Source organism: Podarcis liolepis (assembly GCF_965112155.1).
Source record: "Podarcis liolepis genome assembly, chromosome: 15".
NCBI classification, from domain to species: Eukaryota; Metazoa; Chordata; class Lepidosauria; order Squamata; family Lacertidae; genus Podarcis; species Podarcis liolepis.
Window position 1 is genome coordinate 7,456,369 of NC_139566.1, and position 13,860 is coordinate 7,470,228.

At 44.3% G+C, this 13,860-nt stretch overlaps 1 long non-coding RNA gene across 1 annotated transcript; it reads left to right on the forward strand.

The window, feature by feature from the left end:
* Window positions 1–1,645: 1,645 nt before the first annotated feature.
* On the forward strand, window positions 1,646–5,235 carry LOC310693831. The gene is made up of 2 exons (XR_014519397.1): window positions 1,646–1,706; window positions 4,400–5,235. It is a non-coding gene; the product is annotated as an uncharacterized lncRNA (long non-coding RNA).
* The last annotated feature ends 8,625 nt before the right edge of the window (window positions 5,236–13,860 follow it).

A 13,860-nucleotide genomic window follows, 5' to 3' on the forward strand; every position in this document is an offset into this window, starting at 1 on the left:
GCTGAGCAAAGCAGGGAGTGACAGCAAATGTCAGAACCTCTTCACAGTCATGTTGCAAATCTTTGAAATATGTGTTTAAGGACCCAATGATGTTGCACTGTAAGGTCTGATGACGCTGAGAGAGGCTGGCTAAACATGAAATGATTATCACTCCTCTGTGTCATGTACTTCACTAGGCACCCAGTTAAAAGCGCTGATCATAGAACAATGTCCCCAGGCAGAATATGCAACTCTCTCTGGGCTTCTTCCTATCATTCCTGGCTGAATGAAGCGCACTATCAGGTTTGGAATGTACATCTGACACACTCATAGAGAACTGGCATTTTCCCCTTTCTCTGGAGGGAATGGAATCTTTCCCTAGCCATTTTCTAGGTCTACGGGAGAGGGAGAGAAACAGAGAGAGCACCCCTTCTATTCCCTTGATACCCTTGACCGAAGAATGGTGCACTCCTATCTGGGATGGCCATCCTCTTTCAACGAGCATGCAGCTTTGGGTCCGTGTGTGTGTGTGGATATTTTCATCCCCTCCCATTGCAAGAATCTCCTGATATGATGTTTTCAGAAACGAGGGGGAGGAAACTGCTCTTTGCTTCTTTCTCTCCTGTCTGACTCTGTGGGGAGTCTGAGTGTTATCTATGTAGAGATTAGATGGCTGAGTGAGAGCTGTAACACTCATTCAGGCCAGTAGCGCTTCAGTTTTAGCTTGCAGTAGCTATTAGAAATGAAAGAAGTTATGCTTCACAGCTTTCTTCCGTCTTTTTTATACTCTGCGGAGTTTGGTGCTCACAACTCACAGTTCTGGGTCCAGTTCACTTAGTCGTGCTTTCCAGGAGTCTAAGGAAACTTTCCTTTACACTTGTTTGCCTTGAACAGCATTTTTTATTTGCAGACCATTCACACAGTTTGGAGTTAGCAATGGTCATTGATTTCAATAGGTCTCCTCTGATTCAGAGTCTACTTCTTGTTCTCAGTCTGTCTCAGGATATAATGGAAGACTGCGTCTTTGGGGGTGAAGTCAAACCATTGTAGAGTTACAGTGCCTTCTGTGACTGTAGGAACCAATATGGGAGATACATGATTTTTGGCAGCTGGGGCAGATGAAGGAGTCTGGTTGTGCTGATGCTTATGTACCATGGTGTTTTTTTCTTTCTGCGCTTCTGCAGCTGGTCAGTCCTCCTCCAAGTAAACAATGAATCAAGCAGACATTGGCAGGTCAGCGGTTTATGAGTTAGTATAAATCACTGGATGCATATTTGTTAATGAGTGCAAATTTAGTTCCCATTGTCCTCATAAAGGAGAATGGAAGCTAAGGGGCTTCCTGTGTGTTATGGGTTCCGGAAACATAGACAATGAACACAAACCACCACCTTAAACAACAACAACAACAAATTAATGAAAGACACATCAGTGTTGATCTGACTGGAATAGAATTAGCTACAGCCAAGGAGAATAATATCTGAAATGAGAGGGTGCAAGAGGTTATAATATATTTACCCGATGATAATATGAGGAGACCCTATAATATGCTTGCAGCCTTAGAAAATAACATAGGCCAAAGTAGCTTTGATATGTGCAGCAAAGGTTATACTCAGCTGTGATTCAGACGTGACTTCCTTTTTCTAAGAAACTGGATAAACGCACATGGCACAGGACACCGATCTCATCAGACTCAAGCACCTTCTCTCTGTCTTCTGCTACTGCTCTTGGTAAGTACTTTTCATTCATTCTAATTCTGTATGTGTGGGTGAAATAATCCACCAACCATGATGGCTATTCTCTGCTCCCATGGTTGGAAGCTGAATGCTGCTGAATGCCAATGGCTGGAATCCTCAGGAGGGGAGAGTTGCTCTCATGCTCTGGTTCTGCTTTTGGGTTTTCCTGAAGATGCATCTAGCTAGTTGGTGATTGTGAGAACAGGGTGTTGGGCCATTTGCTGACCCAGCAGGTTTTCCTTATGTTCCTAAATATCAGATTTTGGGTCGAGTGGTGTGAGCCACATCCCAGTAAGGGATGGAGGAATCTTAGAATCATAGAATCATAGAATCATAGAGTTGGAAGAGACTACAAGGGCCATCGAGTCCAACCCCCTGCCAAGCAGGAAACACCATCAGAGCACTCCTGACATATGGTTGTCAAGCCTCTGCTTAAAGACCTCCAAAGTAGGAGACTCCACCACACTCCTTGGCAGCAAATTCCACTGTCGAACAGCTCTTACTGTCAGGAAGTTCTTCCTAATGTTTAGGTGGAATCTTCTTTCTTGTAGTTTGGATCCATTGCTCCGTGTCCGCTTCTCTGGAGCAGCAGAAAACAACCTTTCTCCCTCCTCTATGTGACATCCTTTTATATATTTGAACATGGCTATCATATCACCCCTTAACCTCCTCTTCTCCAGGCTAAACATGCCCAGCTCCCTTAGCCGTTCCTCATAAGGCATCGTTTCCAGGCCTTTGACCATTTTGGTTGCCCTCCTCTGGACACGTTCCAGTTTGTCAGTGTCCTTCTTGAATTGTGGTGCCCAGAACTGGACACAGTACTCCAGGTGTGGTCTGACCAGAGCAGAATACAGTGGCACTATTACTTCCCTTGATCTAGATGCTATACTCCTATTGATGCAGCCCAGAATTGCATTGGCTTTTTTAGCTGCCGCGTCACACTGTTGGCTCATGTCAAGTTTGTGGTCAACCAAGACTCCTAGATCCTTTTCACATGTACTGCTCTCAAGCCAGGTGTCACCCATCTTGTATTTGTGCCTCTCATTTTTTTTGCCCAAGTGCAATACTTTACATTTCTCCCTGTTAAAATTCATCTTGTTTGTTTTTGCCCAGTTCTCTAATCTGTCAAGGTCGTTTTGAAGTGTGATCCTGTCCTCTGGGGTGTTAGCCACCCCTCCCAGTTTGGTGTCATCTGCAAATGAAATCTGTTCATTTTGGTTTCCTCTCAGATTCTCTCTCTCTCTCTCTCTCTCTCTCTCTCTCTCTCTCCCTGACCTTCCCAATAACTTTAGTTCCTCGCAGTTTCATACAACTGGCCTGACCTAGCAGGCCTCTCTTATGTCCATTTGTGTTTTGTTTCAGAATGTAAAAATTAGGTAAAATTGCCTTTATTTGCAAACTGAAACAAATTTCTTTCTCCATCCCTCGCTAAGAGTAGTTCTGATTCTGCATACCCTCCAAAAAAATTTTCCATGAAAATAGGGACATCCATTGCTTTCTTTCTGTAAAAATAGGTGCCAGGACTCACCATGAAGTTGTTACAGTAAGAGCCACAATTTTTAACGAGAGAGAGAGAGAGAGAGAGAGAGAGAGAGAGAGAGAGAGAGAGAGAGAGAGGTGTGCCAGTATTACGTACCCTTGAGTATCCTCGGGGGGGGGGGGAGCACTGGGGACATATTGCCATAATAGTAATAATTTTACTATCTAAATCCTACTTGTCTGACTGGGTATCCCCAGCCCCTCTAGGAGGATACAAATATATACAGAAGCATAATAAAAGATTAAACATTTTAAGAAAGCGTCCCCATACAGGGATGCCTTCAGATGCCTTTGTCTTGGGGGCTAATATAACTCCACAGCCTCCAACATTTCTCAGATGAAAATAGGGACATCCTAAGGAAAAGTGGGACATCAGAAACCAGGATGGTTTCTGTACATCCGGGACTGTCTCTGGAAAATAGGGACTCCTGCATGGTCTGCACATGTTTGCAGGCTGAGTGACCCAAAACAGGAAGAGGAAAGGGTATGGTTGACTCGCATCCACAAAGGTGGGTACCAGCTCTTGGTCCATCTTGGTCAGCACTGTGAAAAGGGATGGGCAGTAACTCTCCAGGTTTTCAGGTAGGAGTCTCTCCCAGCCCTACCAGGACATGCCAGAGATTGAACTTGTGACCTCCTTTGTGCAAGGAAGATGCTCTACCACTGAGCTATGGCCTGTCCCTCATTATTATCTGATTATTTGCTGTGGTCACCTTTTTATTCTTTCCTGCACCCTCCATACCTTAGATATTGCATCATTCTATGCCATTTGTAAAGTGTCTTTTGTAAGAGATACCTAATGAGAGTCAAGAGCAGAGGTACCCAATGCAGTGTCCACTAAACATCGTGGACTTCAAGTCAGATCATTCTGAGACTTTGGCAACATTAGCTGGGGCTGGTGGGAGTTGCATGCCAACAAAATCTAGAGGACACCATGTGGGTCACTCCTAATATAGGGCATCTCATCCACAAAGGCAGGTACCAGCTCTTCCACAAAGCACTAGCCTCTGTAATTTCCCTTTTACCATGGCCTCTCCCCTCTGCTTCAGCATCCCTCATTGTTGCACAAGTCTTCAAGGGTGGACTTCAGCATCCCCTTCCTCAACTGATTTCTTCCACTAACTCTTGCCTGTCACTTGTCATTTCAGACCCAGCTCCATCACTCCAAGCTGTCTTGCCAGCCCTGCTGCGTCTCATCCTGTGCCCCATCTTGTGTCAGCTACCCGGTCAGTGGTCTGGGCTCACTGTGTTCACCTTGTGGGGGCTTGTCATCCTACGGGGGTGGAGTGTCATCGAGTAGCCTTGGTATAACATCTGGAGCCAATGTTGGCTGCGTCAATCAGTTACCACCATGTGAAGTAGTCATCCAGCCGCCTCCCGCGTGTGTGGTAATCCCAGGAGCAGTCCTTGCCGCCACTTGCGAGCCACTTATAGTGGGGGGGATACACCGCCTGCGGTGGGGGCTCCGGCGGAAGCTCATACGGCCACTTGGGTCTGTGCCAACCCCGTGGAATTGCCAAGGTGTGCAGTTCTCCCTGTTAAGATCAAAGTCAGTCTCCACAACAACAGAAGAATTTGGAAAAGAAAATGGTACCTGGAAACTCCTAATACGCCTTCATGGCTGCTGATGTCATAGGCCTGGGTGTCATCACTGCTGAGCCCCCTCAATCCACAACTCTGACAACTGGATCTGTGGTTGCTCAGCATTCCTGATGCTTGTGTCCATCTCTGTGCTAGATTGCAGATATGCTGCTTTGACTTCTCAGCTTTTCCTCCTGCGCTTTTACTTAACTCAAAGTACAAAACAAAAAACTGCAAAGGCATTAAGTAATATCTCCTTCTTTGGTTCTCTGTATGTTCAACTATTCTGAAGGATGCCCAAGTTTTTTGATGCCTCAACTGTCCTGCTAAACTCATGCCAATCGCTTTGTGCTGTTATCTTTCAGAGTAAAATATTTTTGTTCCCTTTGACATTTGCTCACCAGGCAAGTGTTTTCACTCGCTGCTTTTTTTCATTCATTAAAGCTTACCTGCCTGCATTTGAAAGAGGGAAGAAACCCTGTTGTGTTTGCTTCTCATTGGGTTTTGGGGAGGAGGACCTTTTTTTGGACCGCACTGAATATCCATCTCCTTCAGTAGCTGATGGATGCCCCAGAGAAACTGCTGGGCAAGGTGTATGACCATCACCCATCCCTATCTGTGTCTGTCACCTGACACTTAGATGTATGCTTCTCTATGTATGTGTAGCTTCTAGTTTTCTTAGATATAGTATAGGGGAAAGAAATTCAGGTGTAATGATCAAACATGACCCTCTGGACTTCTCTTTATGGCCCATGAGACTCTTCCCATGTCATACAGGCTCCCAAACCTAGCCCCTCATCAGCTGTGCTTTGTAGGCTCCTTGGGTGATTAGGCCTGTGTGGGGTGTTCCATTAATTCTGACGATACAACTTACTTGCCAGCATGGGAGAGATAAAGAAAGCTACATATAGAGTATGTGTAATACTAGTCAAAAGGGAAACGTAAAAATTATCATAGCATCATAGAATTGCAGAGTAGAAAGGGATTCTAAGGACCATCTAGTTCAACCGCCTGGAGCGCAGGAAGTTTCAGCTGTCCAATACGGGGAGTGAACCTCCAACCTTTCTGTTATCAGCACCATTCTCTAACCAACTGAGCTATTCAGGCATTGTGACTGGGGACGATGGAAGTTGCAGCTCTGCATTATCCAGAGGGCCAAAGGCTCCACACATCTGTTACACAACGCTCCTCATTTTATATTATGTTGTATCCTTAGAGTACGAAGTTAGACAGAGAAGTGGTACCACAGATGCTCCAAATATATTTAGGAGGAATTAAGGCTGCAGAAGGGACATGGGTGCAGAAGGGACTAGGGCTTGCCAATTGGAAGGTCGGCGGTTCGAATCCCCGAGATGGGGTGAGCTCCCATTGCTCGGTCCCAGCTCCTGCCAACCTAGCAGCTTGAAAGCACGTCAAAGTGCAAGTAGATAAATAGGTACCACTCCAGCGGGAAGGTAAACAGCGTTTTTGTGTGCCGCTCTGATTTTGCCAGAAGTGGCTTAGTCATGCTGGCCATATGACCCAGAAAAACAGTCTGCGGACAAACGCCAGCTCCCTCGGCCAGTAAAGTGAGATGAGTGCGGCAAACCCAGTGTCGTCCGGACTGGACTTAACTGTCAGGAGTCCTTTACCTTTTTAACCTTTTAAGACTGTAGACTGTCCTGTTCCCAGCAGGAGGTGCTGAAATGCAGAACATGAGTCCAGGCTGTGATTTGAACCAAGGCGAACTCTCAATGGGGTGTAGTTGTCTGCAGGCAACCAAGCCCAACAGGCTAGGCAGTTGATCAGCAAATGTCTCTTTCTCTTTTTCTCATGTGCAGCCATAAGACCATGGTTCGGCAAACTAAGGCCTGGGGGCCGGATCCAGCCCAATCATCTTCTAAATCTGGCCCGTGGATGGTCCGGGAATCAGCATGTTTTTACATGAGTAGAATGTGTCCTTTTATTTAAAATGCATCTCTGGGTTATTTGTGGGCCATAGGAATTCATTCATTATTATTTTTCAAAATATAGTCCGGCCCCCCACAAGGTCTGAGGGATAGTGGAGCGGCCCCCTGCTGAAAAAGTTTGCTGACCCCTGCATAAGACCAAGAAGGGAGGGATGACTCAAGATGGTTGATATACTGAACTGCCCAGTAGAAAGAACTATCAGTTCATCACGCACTTCCAGTAGAGCACTAATAATATCTGCATCATTGCCATTAGTGAAAACCTCAGATGGGAGTTATTTGAGGAAATGGTTTGTTGTGTTTTCCCTATCAGCTGCCCCCTCTTAAACTAAGTTCCATTTGGAACCTTCTGGAAATGGGCATCAATCTCATAGCAGCCTTATCCAGTCCTTCTCTTGATTCTTTCTGTACAGTGTTCTCTCTTGCTTCCTCTTCTTTTGCAGGTTAACCTTTTCTCCACAGGTACGCGGGCGCTGCTATGTCAAGGTCACTGTTGAAAGGAATTCTCCTGCATTGGCAGGTTTGAAAACCTCACAACTTTGGTGGTATCAGGCCTTGGGCAGAATCCTTTAGTCTATCTTCCCTAAATGGGGGTGGGGTGTAATGATGACTCACGTCCCCCATCTCTTTGTGGCGGTGATACCAGGGTTCACAGTTAAAGGGGTTCCTTGAGGGGAGGCTTTGGCCGTACGCCGAGAGGTCGTCATTGCTTTCCCCTGCAGCGGCGGTGTGACTGCTTGAACATAGGTTCTCCAGATCCAGCCCATTCCACCCTCCCACCCACTCTGGATAACGCTGATGTTCCCCAGATCCCTGGCGGGGGACTGGGAGGGATAAACACCCAGTGCCTGAGCCAAGGTCTACCCACATCTGAAACCTAATAAAGTTGTGGCCAATTTTAATCCCATAGCACATTGTCGTGAGTCGTTATTCCACACGGGGGCTGCCCAGGGTTTGGGGGGACTCCGCCTGTCCACACCATGGCAATCCTCAACCTGTCTAACAACTCTTCCTTTTTCCCATCCACATTTTCATTGCTGACACAACTCAGATTCCTTTTGTGGGTTGACATTTTTGCTCCTCCTCTTCCCCTTTCCCTCACAAATGTCCCCCTTCTTATCTCTAAACGATCCTGGGTTTTTTGCCTGTATACTTGCATGATGCCCCAGCCCCCCCCCCGAAAAGTCTGAGTGCTATCTATGTAGAGATTAGATTAGATGGCTGAGTGAGAGCTGTAACACTCATTCAGGCCAGTAGCGCTTCAGTTTTAGCTTGCAGTAGCTATTAGAAATTAAAGAAGTTCTGCTTCACAGCTTTCTTCCGTGTTGCTTATACTCTGCGGAGTTTGGTCCTCACAACACACAGTTCTGGGTCCAGTGCACTTAGACCTGTTTTAGAGGAGTGGAAGGTCTCTAGAAGTGCTCCAGTCACCTAGCCCAGCCGGGGCGGATCCTGTTGTTGAGCCCAGTCCTTGGCATCGGCTCAAAGGCGTACTGACAGGGGGGTGCACATTGACCGATGAGGGAGGGAGGAGACACTTGCCTAGCTAGCCAGATCATCCGAATCAACCCTGGCGATCAATGGGCAATGGATGTTGCAGGCAGATTGCCCTCACATCCAAATATATAAAATCATAACTACCTAATACTTATTGCAGTGGTGTTTGCTGCTGCTGAAATAACTAACTATGACATTATGTTCCCTACATTTCCGATTTATATTATTACATGTGAGGACCCTTTTATAATATATATGGGGGCTGTTCTTTTTTGATGTAGGGCTCTAGCAAGCTAAATTCTACTCAGTGTAGACCTATTAAAAATAATGTATCTAAGATGGACATGTCCCCCCCCATGCCTAGGAGTGAAACCTAGGAATGAGTAAAAGAAATGAAAAATGAACAGAACCAAAAATATAATTATGAGGCAGATAGATAGCGTTTATTGTAGTGGAAAGAGGAGATCATGAAAGCATTTCTAAGTGAGTGGCTTCAAATAGGTCAACAATCCTTTCAGCCACAAAAGAGTTAAATGACAAAGTGACAGATGAATTTATAATTGACACAAGGCAAAGGTACAGAGGGGAAGGAAGAGATTCTCAGGGAACTGGAAGCATCAGAACTCTTGCAGGCCTGAAGGATGTTCAGAGTGCCATCAATGAGTGATAGAAAGGCAACAGAAAGGATGCGCTAAAGAGAGACAGAAGGAAAGCTCAAAGAAGCATTGATCAGGGATGTGTAGGCGAGAGTGTCAGAGATGCTGAGCAACCTTTTGATCCAATCCATTCTGGTTTGTCTGGATGGTGGAGGCTCAGCATTCCTGACACCATACAATCATAGAATTGTAGAGTTGGAAGGGACCACAAGGGCCATAAAGTCCAACCCTCTGCAATGCAGGAATCTCAACTACAGCATCCATGACAAATGGCCATTAGACGTTGATCCATGGTGTGCATTTCAGGTACCATTCCCTACACCCTGTTCCTGTGGGGGATCAAAATCCCATTCAAAAGAAAGACAATCTCATTTTCGTCTCAGTATAGGAACTGGACGAGAAGGGAGATTGTAAGCAAAAGAATTTGGTTGCATCAGTGAAGGCAGCTGCATTGCTGATGAAGGAGCAAGCATGCTAGCCTGAGTTATCTGGGCAGGGCCTGGGGCTGGGGAGAGTCGTGTTTGTTCCAAGTTCCCAAATTCAATCTCCAGCATTAATATCGGCCCAAATATTCTGGAGATTCCCTGCAGTACTCCTTCAAAAGATGTTGTTATTGTCATAGAGGGTGTCATTACAGCTGTAGTCATCGTAGAACAACTGGTGTGAATCTGGAAAAAATAAAATGGAAGTGTTTAAGATGTTGTACACTCATGTCTACTCGGATTCTGTTTTATTTACAAATTTTGCATCAATAAATACTATGAGCAATCTTTTCTGAAAGTGGCGTCCAATTACATTACAGTAAATAGCAAAATTTAGCAAGCAGATAGATTTTCAACAAGGAGATATACAGGCAAAAAAGGAGAGAAAAAAACTCATCCTCCCAACTTTTCCTCCCTTTTTGTGGGGAGAATGAGGTCCTCATTCCTCAAACTCCTGTATAGCAACATCATGAGGCGAATCAAAACTACAAAATTCAGGAGGGGAGAATAGAAGTTCAGTGTCTTTGAAAAAATTTACACATCACTTGGGAAGATAGGCGAACTAATATCAGTGTTCTTAAAAAAGCTTAGATCACAGGTGTTGAAGCAATGATTCTTCAACATCACCTTCATTGGACTGGTCATGTTATGTGGATGACTGATGATTGTCTTCCAAAGCAACTACTGTATTCTGAACTTAAAAAGGGAAATGGAAAGTGTAACGCTGGTGGTCAGCAAAAGAAATTTATAGACTGTCTCAAGGCACTTCTTAAAAAATGTAGTATAAACACTGACAACTGGCCTGCGAGCGCTCCAGTTGGAGAACAGCCTTTGCCAAAGGTGTCATGGGCTCTGAAGACACTCGAACTCAGGACTCAAGGGAGAAAAGTGTGAACAGGAAGGGCCCCTTGGCAAATCCACACCGTAATCAAATCCTGCCCAGAAACCAATTGGCCTCCACAGTCACTTAGGGACTCATAGTGAAAACCATGTTTATGCAAGACAATCTTACTCGGTTATGAGTTATTAAAAAAGAAGAATGAAGATATATATGGTGGACATTTCTCAGGAAGGTAGTAGGAGATGGGTGATTCACTCAATGGGTATGGTAAACCTATTGACGACTGTTAATGATGGCAATTAGTCCCACAGGAAAAAGCAAGGGATAGTATGCAGATGACCAAAAATAGCTTTAGCTGTTCCTTAAGTTTTCAAAGATTACTGCAGATGGTGACAGCAGTCACGAAATTAAAAGATTCCTGCTCCTTGGGAGAAAGTTGATGGCAAACCTAGACAACATCTTAAAAAGCAGAGACATCACCTTGCCAACAAAGGTCCGTATAGTAAAAGCCATATTTTCCCCAGTAGTGATGTATGGAAGTGAGAGCTGGACCATAAAGAAGGCTGATCGCCAAAGAATGGATGCTTTTGAATTATGGTGCTGGAGGAGACTCTTGAAAGTCCCATGGACTACAAGATCAAAGGTATCCATTCTTAAGGAAATCAGCCCTGAGTGCTCACTGGAAGGACAGATCATGAAGCTGAGGCTCCAATACTTTGGCCACCTCATGAGAAGAGAAGACTCCCTGGAAAAGACCCTGATGTTGGGAAAGATTGAGGGCACAAGAAGAAGGGGACGACAGAGGAAGACAGAAGTGCCTGGCGTGCTCTGGTCCATGGGGTCATGTAGAGTCGGACACGACTAAACGACTAAACAACAACAAAGTTTTCAAAACACAATCCCTAGCGAATCTACTCCAGAGTCACACAATGCCTCTGTGCCCTTTTCCTATGGAAGCTTTGATTTAAAGACAACTTACCAACTGCAGGAAAGGCTGAGCAACCGAAGTCAAGGGAAACTGGAAGACTCTGGTGAGGAAGACAGAAATGTCTGGAGCATTTATACCGTTTGCTTTTGACTTCCCCGCGTTGAGTCAGCATTGCTCTTTCCTAATGGGCACTTGGCACAAATGCCTAGAAATCTCACTAACATTTTTCTTTCAATGATTAACCCCACAGGGCCTTTGTTGCAAGCACATATCCTTAATTACTAATGCCACCTTGTCTCAACCCTTATATTATCTGATTATACAAATGAATGCAAATATGGGTCACATCCATTGTTTTCAGATTTCAAAATCCCCAATTTATTAAAAACAAAATCTCAAGGTTTCTGGGGTTTTATTTTCAAAAACAATAAGTATTCTCATCTTCAATGTTCCTTGTATTTTTCTATTTAAGCCATTTTCATTCCACGTTAGTATTTTTAATCTGCCATTCTGGTTTAATTTAAGGAAAAATAATATATATATATTTTATTCCTTCTTTAATTATGTGTTTGTTACTCTTCCTCTTCTTCCTGTTTATCTGTGCTATCTTCAGGTAATTCCTCTGTCCCGCTTTCTGCTCCTGTCACGAGCATGCCTTCTCCTAATTCTTATATTAAATTTTTCAACTGAAATTTCTGCGCTTCAGATATATCCCTGCATCGTTGTTTCTTGTTTCTATATGTAAAAGAGACTCCTTTCAGGAACTCCGATCTATATGGAATTTGCTTATTTCTCAGAGCATCTGTCAAAAAATTGGAATTAGCTTGGTTTTTATAGAAGTTGGACGGGAATTTCTTTTAGAATAATTTTTTTTTCCTCCCCTATCTGTAATCTATTCTTATACTCTGTTTGTATTATTTGGTCTCTGATTTTGCTTAAATTAAAAATTACCAGTCAGTCTCCTGGTAACTTTTTTTCACCTTTGCAAAGCTTGATTTAATTCAGAAGATTTAATCAATTGAGTTTTCCACCAGTTCTTCCTGTACCTCTATCTAATTACGCAACTCCTTAATCCAGGGGTCTGCAACCCACGGCTCCGGAGCCGCATGTGGCTCTTTTACACTTTTGCCGCGGATCCGGGGCGGATACTAGCGAGGGGAGGAGGTGCATTGTGCGCCGCAACACTCCCCACTGTGGCGGGCGCTGTACTGGCTGTGACGTCGCATGGGGGCGGTGTGTGCATTAGTCACACACCGTCCCGACGTCACCTTCCCGCCCGCCCGCTACATTGTAAGGGGCACGTACGCTGCTCACTGCATTAAAAGGGGGCATGTACGCTGGTCACTGTTTTGAAGGGGAGTGAAGAACACACACACACAAAAAGGTAACTTGTTAATTTAACGTTTATTTCTATGAGGAGGAGTAATTGTGAGGGGTCAAATAAAAAAAAATAATAAAAAGTGTCAAAAAAGTTATTCTTATAATGACGAGTTTTGCAGCTCCCAGTTTTTTCCCCCTTCGGAAACGGGTCCAAGTGGCTCTTTTTGTCTTAAAGGTTGCAGACCCCTGCCTTAATCAATTTGGACCTTATATCTTCCTCTGGTTCTTCTGAAATTCATCTAAGACAGAGAATCATTTCCTTGTGACAGATTTCCAAAACCGCAATGGCATCCCAGGCTGATACCTGTGAGACATTAGCCTCCGCCACCTCCTCTTTAATTTTTCCTGGCCTTTTCTCAATTCCAACCCTTCTGCCTGAACCCTCTATGTTTTTCTTCCTCTAATCCCTGTGCCTTGGTTTTTAGCTCTGTACTGATAGTCCCCGTGCCATAGTGTTCCCATCCACATTGTCATTGCTGACACAACTCAGATTCCTTTTGTGGGTTGACTCTTTTTCCTCCGCCTCTTCCACTTTCTCTCTTATCCACCTACTTATCTCTAAACCATCCTGGGGTTTTTGCCAGTATAGCTTCACAATGCCCCAGTCCCCCCCGAAAAGTTCTTCCTGCCAGGATCCAGCCACAATGCTCTAAAATGAGAGATATTTCTAAATTTGTCTGGCAGGGCAAAAAGCCCAGAGTAAAATTTAAAATATTAACCGATGCTAAAGAAAGAGGGGGTTTGCCCTGCCGGACCTAAGGTTGTACTATGAATCAGCAGCCTTCTGCTGGTTGAAAGACTGGCTACTTCTTGAGAACACTGACATTTTGGATCTGGAGGGGTTTAATAATGCTTTTGGATGGCATGCATACTTGTGGTACGACAAGGTAAAAGTTCATAAGGCCTTTAAGAATCATATTGTCAGGAAAGCGGTGTTTAATGTCTGGACAAAATACAAAGACCTATTAGAGAACAGGACCCCAAGGTGGTTGTCACCAATGGAAGCTAAGGCTCAGAAAAGACTCAATATGGAGGCCAAATGGCCGAAGTATTGGGAAATATTAGAAAAAGATGGAGATACCTGGAGATTGCAGAGTTTTGAGAAACTGAAGGATAAAGTGCGAGATTGGTTTCATTATGCTCAGATTAGGGAGGTTTTTAATATGGACAAAAAAACAGGCTTCCAGGTGGAAAAATTGAAATTAGAAACAGAATTGTTAGAACCTAAAACTAAGGTACTTTCTAAAATGTATAACTTGCTATTAAAATGGAACACTCAGGATGAAACAGTTAAA